The sequence below is a fragment of the Halyomorpha halys genome, unplaced genomic scaffold (genome assembly GCF_000696795.3).
Source record: "Halyomorpha halys isolate HHAL.00 unplaced genomic scaffold, Hhal_1.1 Scaffold858.1, whole genome shotgun sequence".
In the NCBI taxonomy this organism is placed as follows: Eukaryota; Metazoa; Arthropoda; class Insecta; order Hemiptera; family Pentatomidae; genus Halyomorpha; species Halyomorpha halys.
In genome coordinates, this window is record NW_027110220.1 from 248,917 (window position 1) to 263,086 (window position 14,170).

The following is a 14,170-nucleotide window of genomic DNA, read 5'->3' on the forward strand; positions in this document are numbered from 1 at the left end:
ATAAGAAATGCATTTCTAAATTAAATAACAAAAAAAAAATTTTAATTCACAAGTTATACACGCCTCGGAAAAATACATGAAAAACTGGAAGAGAATTTCAAAAGTCACTTAACTCAAAAAGTGCATGTATTAAAACTAAGGACACATCTGGAACAACTAATTCCATCCCAAATCGGAAGTATAATATTTTGTCCAAAATGTCAATAGAACCGCTTTCTCCTTTACTGAAAATTATTATTACTATAAAATTATTATAACAATTATTTATTTGTAATTAACAGATAAAAGTGTAGAAACTTTGTCACTTCATAACTTATGTTCTTTTATGTATTAATCCTTTCTTTTTTTTTCTTTTTTAAACAAAGTATACATATTTATAAAATCAATTATAAAATATGTATTTAACAGAATTATTTCAACTATTCAATGCTATGAAATAGTTTTATTCTTCATATTCTCTAACCATATTAATATTTAAAATAAAATAACGTTGAAACAAAAAAGAAAGTAAACCATAATCGACCCGAAAACTATTATAATCATCGCTAAGGAAAAAGTAACGTTAACTCCAGATTCATAACACGCAGTTAAGAGCTACCAGTATAGAAAGAAATGAAGGAAGAAAACAATTCCATTTCAAATATAAAAGCGAGGCCAAATATATATTTGTTTACGACATAAAAGCCATAAAGCTTTCTCGAAGAAAATATTTACAAAAATAGCAAGGGCGTTCTGTTGAAGTACTGTTCTGGATTCCGAGCAGTTGGAACAAGAAATGTCGACAAAAGGGAAACATCTGTTCTACGAAAAGGATATTGCGATCAGGTAGAATCAATGATTGGGTTGGCAACCAAGAAAAAAAAAACTTAAACAATGGCATAAAATCCAGAGGTTGGCACGCCCGATTTATTACGACCCACTTCTAGCAGGCTGGCAATTATATCTACTGCAGCTGCAATGGAACCAAGTGCAGTCAATCAAGGTTGAACAGGTTCGGGTTTAACTGTCTAGACCTAGAAATGTTGGAAAATCGATATATCGATATTAAAATTAATTATTGAAAATCAATATTTAAAATAAAATAAAAAATTCTAGGTCAGTTTAAACGATTAAAAATCAGTTGTCAGCAGATGGTTCCAGACTAAAACTTTTCACGCTGGAAAAAAATATCGATATTATAATTTTACCAATACATGTACATTTACTATAATAATACTGATATGAGATGTTATAATACATTATAATACAGGGATAATAAGAAATATGAAATGCCTACATATCTGTAATTTGAAAAGAATAGAACATAATTTTTTTCCGATATATCGAAATAATAATCTTACAATTTGACTATAAAAGACTAACTTATAGTGATTCGTCATACTTAACATTTAGTATTGAATTATTTACAAAGATTAAGAACACATTTTCACTCTTTTCTAATTTTTCTTCGTTTTGAAAAGTTAAAACTTAGTTTCTAGAGATCTAAAATATCAGTCTAGATGATCATGTATTTATTTTTTTTTTTAATTTGTAGGTTTTCAGTTAATTTAGTATCAGAATTTATTATCAGTAGGTTCAGTTAATTTACCACATTAAAATTACTTAATATTTTTTGTCTCATTTTGAGACTTACTTATTTTTTTTATAAATATTTTTTTAATGCTCAGCTAAAATACTTACTATAGATTTTTTTTTTTACGTTTCGGGATATTCTATACTGTTTTCAGGTTATCTGACACCTTATAAAAACGTTACCCATTTTTTAACTAAAATTTTGTCAACAATATGGTAATGAATTACTATTCTAATTAATGGTGAGCACGGGTAGCCCCGGGGTAAGGTGCGTGGCTAGTTCGGATAAACCGAGTTGGAATCCGGCTGGGCAGAAAATTGTTTTCTGTTACACTGTAGCCGATAGTCAACTCCTGTGGGTTCTTGGAGCCCTCCTGGGGTCCACCCAGCCTCTTTAATTGGGTAAAAATCTGTCGAGCATGATTCTGACCAAATCACCTCCATACACAACCGTTGGTCTAGTAACAGTATTTCCTTACTAAGTACTGAACCCCTAACCCTTCATGGGTTGTAGCGGTACATATATATATATATATATATATATATTTAATTTTATTATAATTAATGAAGAATAGAAATAATTGGAAAAATACGAATTTTCATACAGGTATTACATTGATTCATATGGACTATTTTAATAACAATCAACTTCTTCGATGCCACTATACTACGAATCTTATATTTATATAATAATATATTATACTGCGATTTACCTCGTTACCTTTAACTTTAGTATACCTTGTTTTTTCTGAGTCAAATTGAATCATTTATTCATTTGAAATATTAATTTACGGAAAATAAAACCGTTTTGAGATTTATTACGAATTCTCCCAGTCCCCTTCCTTGTTAAATCCTTGATGAGACTTGGATATAAATCTTTTTTTTTTGAAAAATATGTATATATAAACAATGAACTAATATTTTTATTTTCTTTAACAGGTCTTTTGATGAATGTATGGAGTGACGGCCGTAGCGAAGTCTAGTGGGAAACATTAGCTGTCCAATTGAGTGGGTAAGTGGAGGATGTAGTCTCTAGAGTTTAATATTCAATCGACGAATATTTTATAACGAGGGCCACTTTCAGAAGAGTTGGTTGATTCAACGTCTTAGTTTCGATAAAACATCTCTATTTTTTCAAACAAGATTTCTTATGCAAGGAATCAAAGCATCAATGACTTTAAAAAAATGTTTAGAAAAGAAAAGAAAATCGTGAAATCATTTATGTATCCCATATTAACGTGGAATATAACGCAATACCAGCATGGGTATATGCCGTCTCATAAAGGAATTTTGTCAGTTTTAAGGAAAATTTTATCTAGATCAAATCATACTATTTATATTAAAATAGTATAATTAAACTATCTTAATTAATTTTTAAATTCATAATTAAAACAAATTAAATATAAAAAATGAACTATTAGGCAGAATAGAGTGAATTAAAATAAAACAAGTCTTTCAATTACATCTGAATAATTTATAATGCTTTAAGTTAAGCCAATGATAATACAAAGAAAATTTACATTAAAAAAAAAAAATAGTACAGTATTCTACTACTACAGTCAACACCTTTCTGCGAGAACATTTATTTAACTTTGTTAATTCATCTGTTTTTATTTTTAATGCAGCTAGCTTTATATTAAAGTTTGGACAAAAACAAAAAAGCACATATGTAATATAGTATTTGAAAATCTTCTACTGAGAATTACATATAAAATAAAAAAATCTTTCAAAATCTTCTACTGATTAAAGACTTAACAATACCTGTTTTATAGAAATTAAAAGAGAAATACCTAAAGTATTGGTGATGCAATGGATTCCAGCCCATTGCGGTATACCTGGAAATGAGGAGGCGGGTCGACTAGCACGGTTAGGGGCTAGCCAACCACAGCCACTTCTTCCTATTACCATGGATATGGCGAAAGAAATGGCCCGAAGACCAGAGGAAAGGAGTAGAGGAGAATGTGCAGACGAGAACTGGGCGGCATTGCTAGATCCTAAGAGGCGCCCTCCATTAACTTTACCAAGAGCGGTGGCAGTGGCATGCTTCAGGTTGGCCACAGGGCATGACTATCTACGGCAACACCTGAAGAGGATAGGAGTGGCTGAGTCTTTTAACTGCTTCCTTTGTGAAAAGGGTGTGATGACCGCTGATCACATATTTACATGTACGGCAACGGCAGACTTAATTTCAGACCTGAGTGACCTAAATAAAGTTGAAGTATACTGTGCTGTACGAAATAAAATAATTTTTTGGCGTAGGAAAAAAAAAATAGTTATTTTAAAATAATCTTTTGATTTTAGGAAAGAAGGATTTTTTTTCTTTTTCTTTTGTAAACAGTTACTCTCAAACAAACCGGTTATCCAGGACAGAAAACTGATGACAGAAGAGAGACATTCGTCTCAAACACAAATATACGCTTGATTTATTCCAAACCAACTTTTGCTCTTCCAAGTTTAAATCTCGCTTTTTCAACCGCCCTCTATCAATACAGGTCCCCAAACGATTGAAAATATCTTCAATCCATTCTGATATCTAGAATAGCAAATATTAATTCTTTCTTTAACTTTTTTTAAAATTTAATTTAACCAAAAACATATAAAAATCAAATGTATATAATTTACTTAATTTTTAAATTTTCATCTACAGTTGGTATATGCTATTACGATGAATGAGGATTAAGATTAGTGTTATTACGATTGACCGTTTGTTTAAAAAAGGAAAACAATGTTTTCTTATTAAGGAGGTCATATCACTAACTCATTAAAAAATCAGTGTTTTTATTATTATTTTAATTATTATTTATAAAGTAGTCTTAATAAAACCGGTCACTGAACAAATTGAACATTTATAAATTTTAAATAAAACAGATTATTTTACAAAAGTTCAACTTTAGTTTCGATTTTATGGATTTTATCACGGTCATTCTTCAAGGTTCAACCTACTTGAGAAATTTTTGAGGGCCTCTCATATCAAAATAGTAATAGTAGGGATATTCTAATGATACGAAAATTCATATAATATATACACATTAACCTTTAAATATATATATATATATATATATCGTTAAAAAAAAAATTGTTAAAATTTAATTGAAAGAGGAATACACTTTACGGGATTGATCGTAAGTCCTAAGTATTTTCTAATTCCTTTTTTCCGATGTCATTCAAGTGATAGATTACGACCAGAGGCCTACTCCATCATCCCAGTGAAAGATGTGCTCCCTTTGAGCCACAGAAAAAAAATTATTTCCATTTATAGCTTTTTTTATTTATTACAACATAAAAACCAATGAATGGTTAGTAATTATTTGTTTGAACTATGAACTTCATCATATCGACACAGTAATCCAGTTAACTGGATTAAAATTGCTTTCAATTAGTTAAGAAACTGCTGTTAGCATTGTAGAACTGCAATGATGCCATTATTTCCAGCAATCTCATATAAATAAAATCAAAATTTCGTTTTAACCGGCAATAAAGAATAAAAAAAATAGAATCAATAATCTATTAAAAAATAAATATAAACATTTATAATAAAAAGGCTTAACATGTTTAAAACATGTTGAAGAATCCACACACACCATCTGAAAAGATAATTTGAAATTGAAGTAAAACATTTTTCTTCTTGTAAATATCAATAAATGAGCACAGGTTGTTACTTCAAGAAAACTTGGCCAACGTAAACGATTATAAATTCTCTGTAAATTATTCCTTCAAACTTTTGAAACTTAGTTTCATCGAATTTCAACTGTCCTTTATAATTTATAAACAATTATTCCGTAATAGGAGTTGTAAAAAAAAAAAAATGAACATACAGACAGAACAACAGTAAAAATGTATTTTGGAATGTTCTTTGAGATGCACTATGCTTGAGCTCTATATGGCCCGGTCATTTTATATTAGAAGATAAAATACCTCATATAAAAAAAAATTTATTACTAGAATTGAAAAATCTTCGCCTTAGGTTTTTTTTTTATTTATTTATTTTTATATTTTTTTATTAACCATCCGATTATATCTTAGATTTTCCTTTTATAGAACTGTTCATTTCATCATAGTTCATAAATGTGGGGATTTTTTTTTCTATTTCAGAGTTAATGACAGTTTTATAAAATTTATGCCACCTATGGTAAACACACATCCTAAATTGTTAGTGAATCGTGCAAATCGTGATTTTATCACAATATATTCTACATGAAGTTATTAAAACTTTTCTCGATACAGAACCAACAAGTAAACGTACTTAGAAATGATATTCTCTACTACCGTGAGTTATAAAAAAAGTTTTACCATATTTTCTCTCATACATACATTCCGTTTCAGGCCATATTCAAACAAAAATATTTGCGAAGAACCCAAGGCTAGAAGATAAGAGGGGAGTACAAAGACTACAATATAAGGGCGGTGATATTTGGGCAAGATGTAGAGGGAGCCCTTTGTTTTGCGGGACCCTAGGGCTAAACGGGGGCTCCGGACCTACCCTAGGGCATAAATCAAGGAGTGTTCACGGCATATTAGATCCCTTCTTCCATCTACATACTTCACTCCCAATCCTCTTATTCCGACCATCCTCCACAGTCTTAAATATTGGGTTTATCACAGAAAATTCAAATTTACCAAGCAAATCTAGAGTACCCTTATATATTTCCGACTGTATTAAGGGTCTGAAAGACTTTTGATTCAAAGAGTAATAGCAAATAAAATAATTTAATTAATAAGAAGTAATAATGAAAACATTACTCATTTTTCAAAATACAGGATAAGTGTAAAACATTGCAATTATATTTTTGGTATAGGATTGACATTCTGACTGAAGATTTTAGTTTTATCGGGAACAATTTGTCTCAAATATTAACTTAATCGTGTACAATTTACAATAGTACATTTTTTTTATTATTACATTATTACAACTTTTTATGATATTTCAGCTGGATATTAATTGAATTGAATTCGTATTGTAGTTGTCATAATAATAGCATATTTTCTTAAAAGGAATAACAATAAAGGTTTCAATTACATTATATTCAATCATCTAACAAGTTATAATTTTTTTATTAATACAATATATGATATTTAGTTAAATATTAGTTGAACTTAATTCGCAGTTAAGTTCTTCACAATCATAACCAATTTCAACAAATTAAACTCTTCCTTGCTAAAGAGTTTACAAGATATCGATGGGAAAATCGTGTGATTAAACAGAAAGGGTATCTGAAACCGCCAGTTTCAATAACAAGGTTAAATCTTTTGATATCTGTTCCACCTGGTGACATTAAGTTCATCGGGCCGCAACAAGTTCCTCGAAGTGGATATAGGTCGTTGACACATGTGGAACAAGTACAATAGGACAAGAGATAAGCCAGCAGTGAGAGTTAGCTGAAGAGGATCCGATGACACGAACTCAATCGATTTCGCCGATTGCAATTAGACGATATCATTGTTCCGACATTACGGGCCCTATCTCCCAACAACTCCCATCTACCGTCTCCAGTAGATATCAAGGGGGGCCCAGCCGATATCGGTTCGGTTTTCTCTTTTGTACGATGTTCTGTAGGTTATCTCCGACTCAAGAGACCCCAGAGAGGAAGAAACACAATATCTACTCTTCAGGCATTGAAGCCAACTGCCGACCTTTATAAAATGATTTCAAAAGACAATAACATTGTACAAAATTCACCTTTAATAACAGATAACTGATAGTAAATGTTTTTTATTGAAAATCATAGCAAATATTTAATTTTATCAATCTTATTTAGTTAGATATCTTGTGCATCCGGGTGTGGATCTCAATTGAACAAATATTTTAATTATAATTACAATTTTTTTTTTAAATATGAGAAGACAAATGAGAAATTGGTCCGTAGAACAATTTCGAAAATTCTACAATTTTCGCTTGGTATGAATTCCATTAAAAATTATTGACTCCACATTTGGAAAATTATTGTTAAAAAGTAAATATCTGATCATTTCATGTAGTGTAATTTATATTGAAAATGCAATTTTGTAACGCCTAGTTTACCAGACTTTGGTTTTCTGTATATTTTGCTATGGAAACGTTTGTGCATAATAACGACTTTTTACGAGGTAATGCACTTTACATTAATAAACACTCAACTTTACTCATTTACAATTTTATAATAATTTTTCCGTATGATATACCGTATAATTCGTGGTATACGAATGATTTGTAAGGACCAACCACATATTTTTAATGAAATTCAAATACTGGCTTCAAAAGCAACCATGGTTTAATCCTGGACATTACGTAAAGTCGAGAACAAGAATTTGGTATTTTAATGGTTAAAAAAGAGCCTAAGTTTACGATCGGAAAAACTAAATTCATTGGATGTACCAACAAAATGTTTTACGATAAAAAAAAAATAAGATATTACTAATATTTTACATTATAAAATCAAAGACTAACCGCTCGGAGCCTTGAAACAGTCTGCAACGCTAAATTAAAACATTTTTGTCGGTTGTTAATCAGAGCATAAAGTGTTTTCAGAAGGTAACATTGCGACGTCCGCGTCTCGCTCGACTTGCCGTGAAGAAACTCTCGAGCAGCAATATGTTCAATTGAAGAGAAATTTGAATCCATTAATTTTGTAACATTTATTATTGAAATGTTACAATTTTCTGGCGAGAAATACAGATGATGAGAACTTTCGGAAAGAAAACGGTGAAATTACAACTGAATGTCCAAGATCGTTTTGGAAGGGACTGGAAGGAATTTTCTCCGGAAGGGTTGGAAACTGCCTATAGTGCATGAGCAGTACCAAGACAGACTTCCTCCCAATTCCCTGGAGCGAGAAAGAGTAAAAGTTGTGTCTCGTTTGTACAAGTCACCTCCGACAGGCAGATATAATGGATACCGCCTTCTCGAGTCCAGAGACTGTAACAACGTGGTGTACCAATGTATCACGGAACATATGACGATGACATATCACTTCAAAAGAGAAATAGGAGAGTCGGGTTTCCTTGTGGAAAAACAGAGGTTATTTGATTTTCACTAGTTCTGCAGATATATCTTTAAAGATAAATTAAGCCGCATAAGTTAAACTTGATATAATTAACTAATATTTAAAATCTTTATAAGCATACATTTTTATTGAATGTTCTTATAGTGATTAGTATAAAGAAAGTGGAACATGACCAAAATAAGGCCCATACTAGTATAATCAAGTTTTTTAAATGATTAATATTTTATTAAGTGTCTTAAAAAAGTTGTATATTTTAATTATTTTTCTCTTCATCAATTTAATTCAGCAAAATTGTCTATTTATTACTATTTAAATTTCTTTTATTATCAAACTTTCCGTTTATTAAAACAATTTTACTTTTCTCTATTAATCAGCATAAAGAAAGTTTTAATTTTACAGTAAGTGACCTGAAGAAGGCCTATAATAGTATTTTTTTTATAACTATTTAATATTTAGCTAAGTGAACAAACACAATTTTTCTGTTGTACAGTTTAAGTTAGTCAAACTTTCCGTTCTTAAATAAGCATTAATTTTCTCCAGTAATAAGTAGAAAGAAAATTATGGTATGCGACCAAAATAAAGTTAATCGTTTTTGAGAATAACTCAATATTTTTTCACGTATATCAAAACAGTTCCATATTTTAAAGAATTTTTCTGCTTTGAATTGGTAATCTTTCTGTTACTAACGATTTATAATTTAACACAGTGTTGGGTTTCAATGATTCTTACAACCTGTTCGCAAGGATATGAATTTGAACTATGTAACCATCATATTTTCAGGAAATTTGTTGCAATAAAAGTATAAAAAGACTGATTATGTTGAATAAATTAAATTTATATTACACAATAAACACGAAAGTATTCCCTAATAAGACTTTTAATTTCTAATCAGACTCTGAGTATTTTTGTTAGTTATTGCTCCATCAGAACTCTTTATAAAGTTTTTTTTCTCTTTTCAAACTGTACCTGTTTACCTTGATTGAAACAACAATGTTATGTAAAATATATAATAAAAATTTGGTTTGTTTTGTATCTTAGAAAAAGGTTGTAAGATGGCTTACGTAGAGGAAAATTATAATACATTTTACTTGTTAGAGAGATTACTAGCAACAGAATATATATCGATGTATCATCCTCATACATTTTTTTGGAATAAATAAATAAATGTATAGTAAACAATACTTGGGTACATGTCTCACTAAATTCACTAAACAACCGAATAACAGTATTGTGGAATCATACCAGTTGTGATGTAATTTCAGAATTAAATTCTACATTTCAATAGAATTCAAACACATAATTTAACTAAAAAATCATCATTAAAGAAAAATTAAAACAGATCTTACTTCTATTACGTGCTTCATAATATATTTAATTAATACTAACATTTTTAGTATATAATTTTTAATATTTACATCTTATAATCGATAATGAATGAAAATTTGAAATACAAATTAGCAGTTCTTTTATATGCTTAATAATTAGCTATTCTATCAGTAGATAGTAAAGATAGTAAAGGATACTAAAATAAAGTTCATCTTTTCTTCATCAGGAACTAAATATTAGATTTTCAAAAAACAAATCCTAAATTAGAAATAGGTTTTAGTTATGTTTTATTTTTTTTTTAATACTGATTCCAGTGTTGGGAGAAGTATCAATGATTCCCGATAGTAGTAAGATCTTATGCAGAGTGGTCTGGAAAGAGGGGGCAATCCATCTGTGATTCTGAATATAGCCCTCACCGAGTGCTTTTACAACTTTTAACTCCAGAAGTTAACTTCTCGGTCTCACTTCAGTTTTAGCAGACTTACCCCCTTGTCAAACATGTATACCTCTGCTCAATATCGAGAGAAGATCTAGAGAAATGGTTCGTGATATGTAAAGATTTTCTTTCTTTCTTTATTTTTAATTATAATTACAGATGACAACTACAGTTTCCGATAACATAATAGGAAAAGAAAAAGGGCAAGAGCAGACAGAAGAGGAAAAATAATTTTTTCTTAATAATTACTGATAAAAATACAGGAATAGACAAGCATCCATTCAAGGTAATTCAAAAATATTCGACATGATATTAAATTTGAAATATTTCTGAAAAAAATTAGAAAAAACTAGTATTCCTATTTTTTATATATGAGAACAGTAATGATGAACCATTTTTAAAAATTTATAGACAACAATAAACTAAAAAAAAATGTGAATATCTATGAAAACCTAATATTTTATCTAGGTAAGTATGATACTAGTAAATAGATTTCTTAAGCAACCGCAAATATTAGAGATCATATTGTCAGAATTTCACTGTTCTCAGAAACCTGACATTTTGTGTTGGACCTGAGAAGTTAAAGCACAACGAACGCCTCAAACTGATTGGAATATCTCTAAAAATAGATTTATAAACTTTTCTTTTTTCTTTATTACACTTCAGTTACAATTTATTACATAATAATGAAGCCAATGAAGGCTCCGATGACCTGGTAGTTCAAAATGCTTTTTCACAATGAAATCAACGTTTTCTACCACGAAAGAGGAATTTATTCGGCCTCAGGTCATAAAAGATTTTAAATAAATACTTTTATCTACACAAATAGCATCCCATATGGCACATAAATAAAAAAATACATAATTAAAATAAATCATTAGACTTAGGTAAACCAGCCCTCATATAAAATAAGGATATTTCATTGTAAAGAAGTGGCCAGCAGGAAAATGTCAAATGAGGATTTTTTTTTCTTAAAAAAAAAGACAGGTAAAATAAAAATAATTCATTTATCTTCTTAATTAAAAAAAATCAATGATTGGAAAAATTGTTTGACTTATATAATATATGTTTTATAACTACATTGAAAAACACAAATAAATCCAATTCCAGTCCTACAAATAAAGTAATAAAAATACCTATAAACATCTTACTAAGATATCCGCCAACCATTGAAGGGAATTAAGTCAGCAATTCCTGAATAAATAAAAAAAAAACTTGAATCAACGTTTAAAGAAAAAAAAGAAAAGAGGTTTTTATCAGATTAAATTTGCTATATTTTACTGGTGTATAAAAATAATCTAATTAAAACTGAATTCGTTAAAAAAAAAAGTATTCATATTTCTCTCCTTTTTCTCTTCTCTGTTTAACTTGACCCAGTTATAAAATATTGGTTGGGATTAAAAGACAATTTCAATATCTAACATTTTTCATGAAATCTGTATTTATTTAGATTTGATTACATTTGCTCAGAAAGTTTTTTTTTATAATATTGAATATTTATTGGGTACAGAGAATCTTAATTTGAAAATGTAAAAGATGACTTATATTTTTTTTCTCAATCGCCTGGTAGTACGTGATTATTATTTTTTCTAGAGGGAATGTGCCCCGTAAACTATTTGTGAAGAAACGTGACCGTATATGACTTAAATATATTTTTTTAAAAATGGAACAAAATTATTACTTTTAAATATCATCGTTAATATTATATAAGCATATATCATTGTTTCTAATAGATTGCAACTTCACATATATAATTATTATATATCTAACAAACAAATATGAAATGAATAAGTATATTAAGGATCTCCTTATATATAATTAATAAATAAATAGTGTCATGACATGCCAACATAAAAAAAGAAATGTAGTTAACAGAATCGGTTTACAAACTTGATAACGGTAAGCCCCAAAGATGATTTGGTGAATAAATGATCTACCTTTTTTTTAAAGATACTTGACCGCGGAGAGAAAATATAACATTACATAAATCTTACAAAAAACCCAAAAAGATATTACAAAATTTGTATAAATTAATTAAAAATACTGATAAATCTAAGCATATATCATGGCTTCTAGTAAATCATCACTTCACACATATAATTAATATAGATCCAATAAACAAATAAGGAAATAATAAGTATATTAAGGATCTCATTATATCTTAGAAATAAATAAATTTTATAATTAATAAATAAATAGTGCTTTAATTCAACATAAAAATGAGATATAGTTTAAAAAAAATCGGTTTTTAGACTTGAATACAATTTTTATGTCAGAAAAAGAACCGATTTGGTGAATAAATTAAATACCGAACTACTTTTTTTGTAAATTAGATATAGGTAAATACTCAGTAATATTTCCTTAATAGATACAGAATTTATGTACAAGTACAATTTATGGATAATTATTTAGACTTTGTAGGATTATATGGTGAAATTTTCTTATCCCTAATTTAGTTTTTTTAAAAAATAATAGTTTTTATTTACTTCTTGATGGAAATCTAATCTTTCTTAGGTTTAAGCCTCGTTGTGAAATTTATTAATGTCCGGATAAGAAGTCACTAGGATCATCTGATAGATATTTTTCTTTTTCGAAGTTCTATTCCTTTTTCTAAATTTGCTGGGTCGATATTGGTAGCAAGCCTTAGTACGCCACTTCTGAACCTCTTCACCCAAAGTCGATAACATCACAGCTTACTTAGTGGTGCTTTTTTAACAAGAGAACTTGTGCACTGCATCAGGCATGTAGTAACATTAATATAAAATTAATAATGAGAAATAAAATGGCAGTTCTGATGAGCCCTCAAGCGAACACTCTAATTCTAATTTGAGTAAATAATGCAATATAATCAACAGAGGTGGTTGGGGTAAATTAAAGCTAACAGATCGATTATATAAGAGAATAATTACTGTTTCCAGACGAAATTTAAACCATAAATTGTCGAAGCTGAATATTTTTATACTATTAATGACTAAACTATTACATAATATCTTTTAAAGCAAAAATTTAAAATTAAGCGTCTTCCATATTTTTTGGTTATTTATTTAAACAGTAAAAATACACAAAATTACGAATTTATTTTACTACTTTTTTATTCTCGAACATGAGTCTTATGATTTGACAAAAATATTTGTACGTAAAAGACGAATCTTTTTATCCTACAAACAATGCAAAAAGCATCACAATCTTTCTGTATTATAAAATCTATAACTTGGCTTTTATGTGTTTTCAATAAATATTCCACATATAGTTTAAATCATTACCTAATAATAATAACTGATTAAATAATATCATTTACCCAACTTGAAAGCTCACCAAACATTTACCCTAAACACTAAACATTTATATATATATATATATAAAATAGTCAATCTCGTTTAAAGAAGGAAAATGCCAAAGTTTATAATTCCGAGATTTAATAGCTTCTTTGTAAATCATTATTCAGTATTAAGAATTCAGATTTTTTGTAATTAAAAAAGTGTAATATTCTTAATCATTAACAAAATTAGTAAATTTGTTGTTAATTTTATCTACCAGTATTTTTATTAAAAAAAATGTGTATCTAATAATCTAAAACAAAAAGCACCCATTTAGAAAAGGGAGAATAAATCACGTTGAGCACAATTGCGTTAATAATTTGTGTTCCTAATTAACAGTCTGTGTACTACAGTAAGTGTACGAGTATATCACTAAGATTTATATCACTACTCAGCATTTATTTTTTCTCAACACTGATAGATAATTTTAAATTTTTTTCGATATGACTAAACTCCAATTTAATTAATATCGAAAGCAAAAGATCGTCCATTTTTCAAACTGTAGATCATTATCTCATAGGGAATAAATTGTAAAAAAA

At 28.7% G+C, this 14,170-nt stretch overlaps 1 long non-coding RNA gene across 1 annotated transcript in view; it reads left to right on the plus strand.

Moving 5' to 3' along the window:
- Positions 1-14,170, plus strand: part of LOC136795998 (uncharacterized) — a 301,995-nt gene that overhangs the window by 153,653 nt on the left and 134,172 nt on the right. Inside the window, exon 3 of the long non-coding RNA XR_010843697.1 lies at positions 2,512-2,584. This is a non-coding gene — a long non-coding RNA (uncharacterized lncRNA). The remainder of the gene's footprint in view (positions 1-2,511; positions 2,585-14,170) is intronic.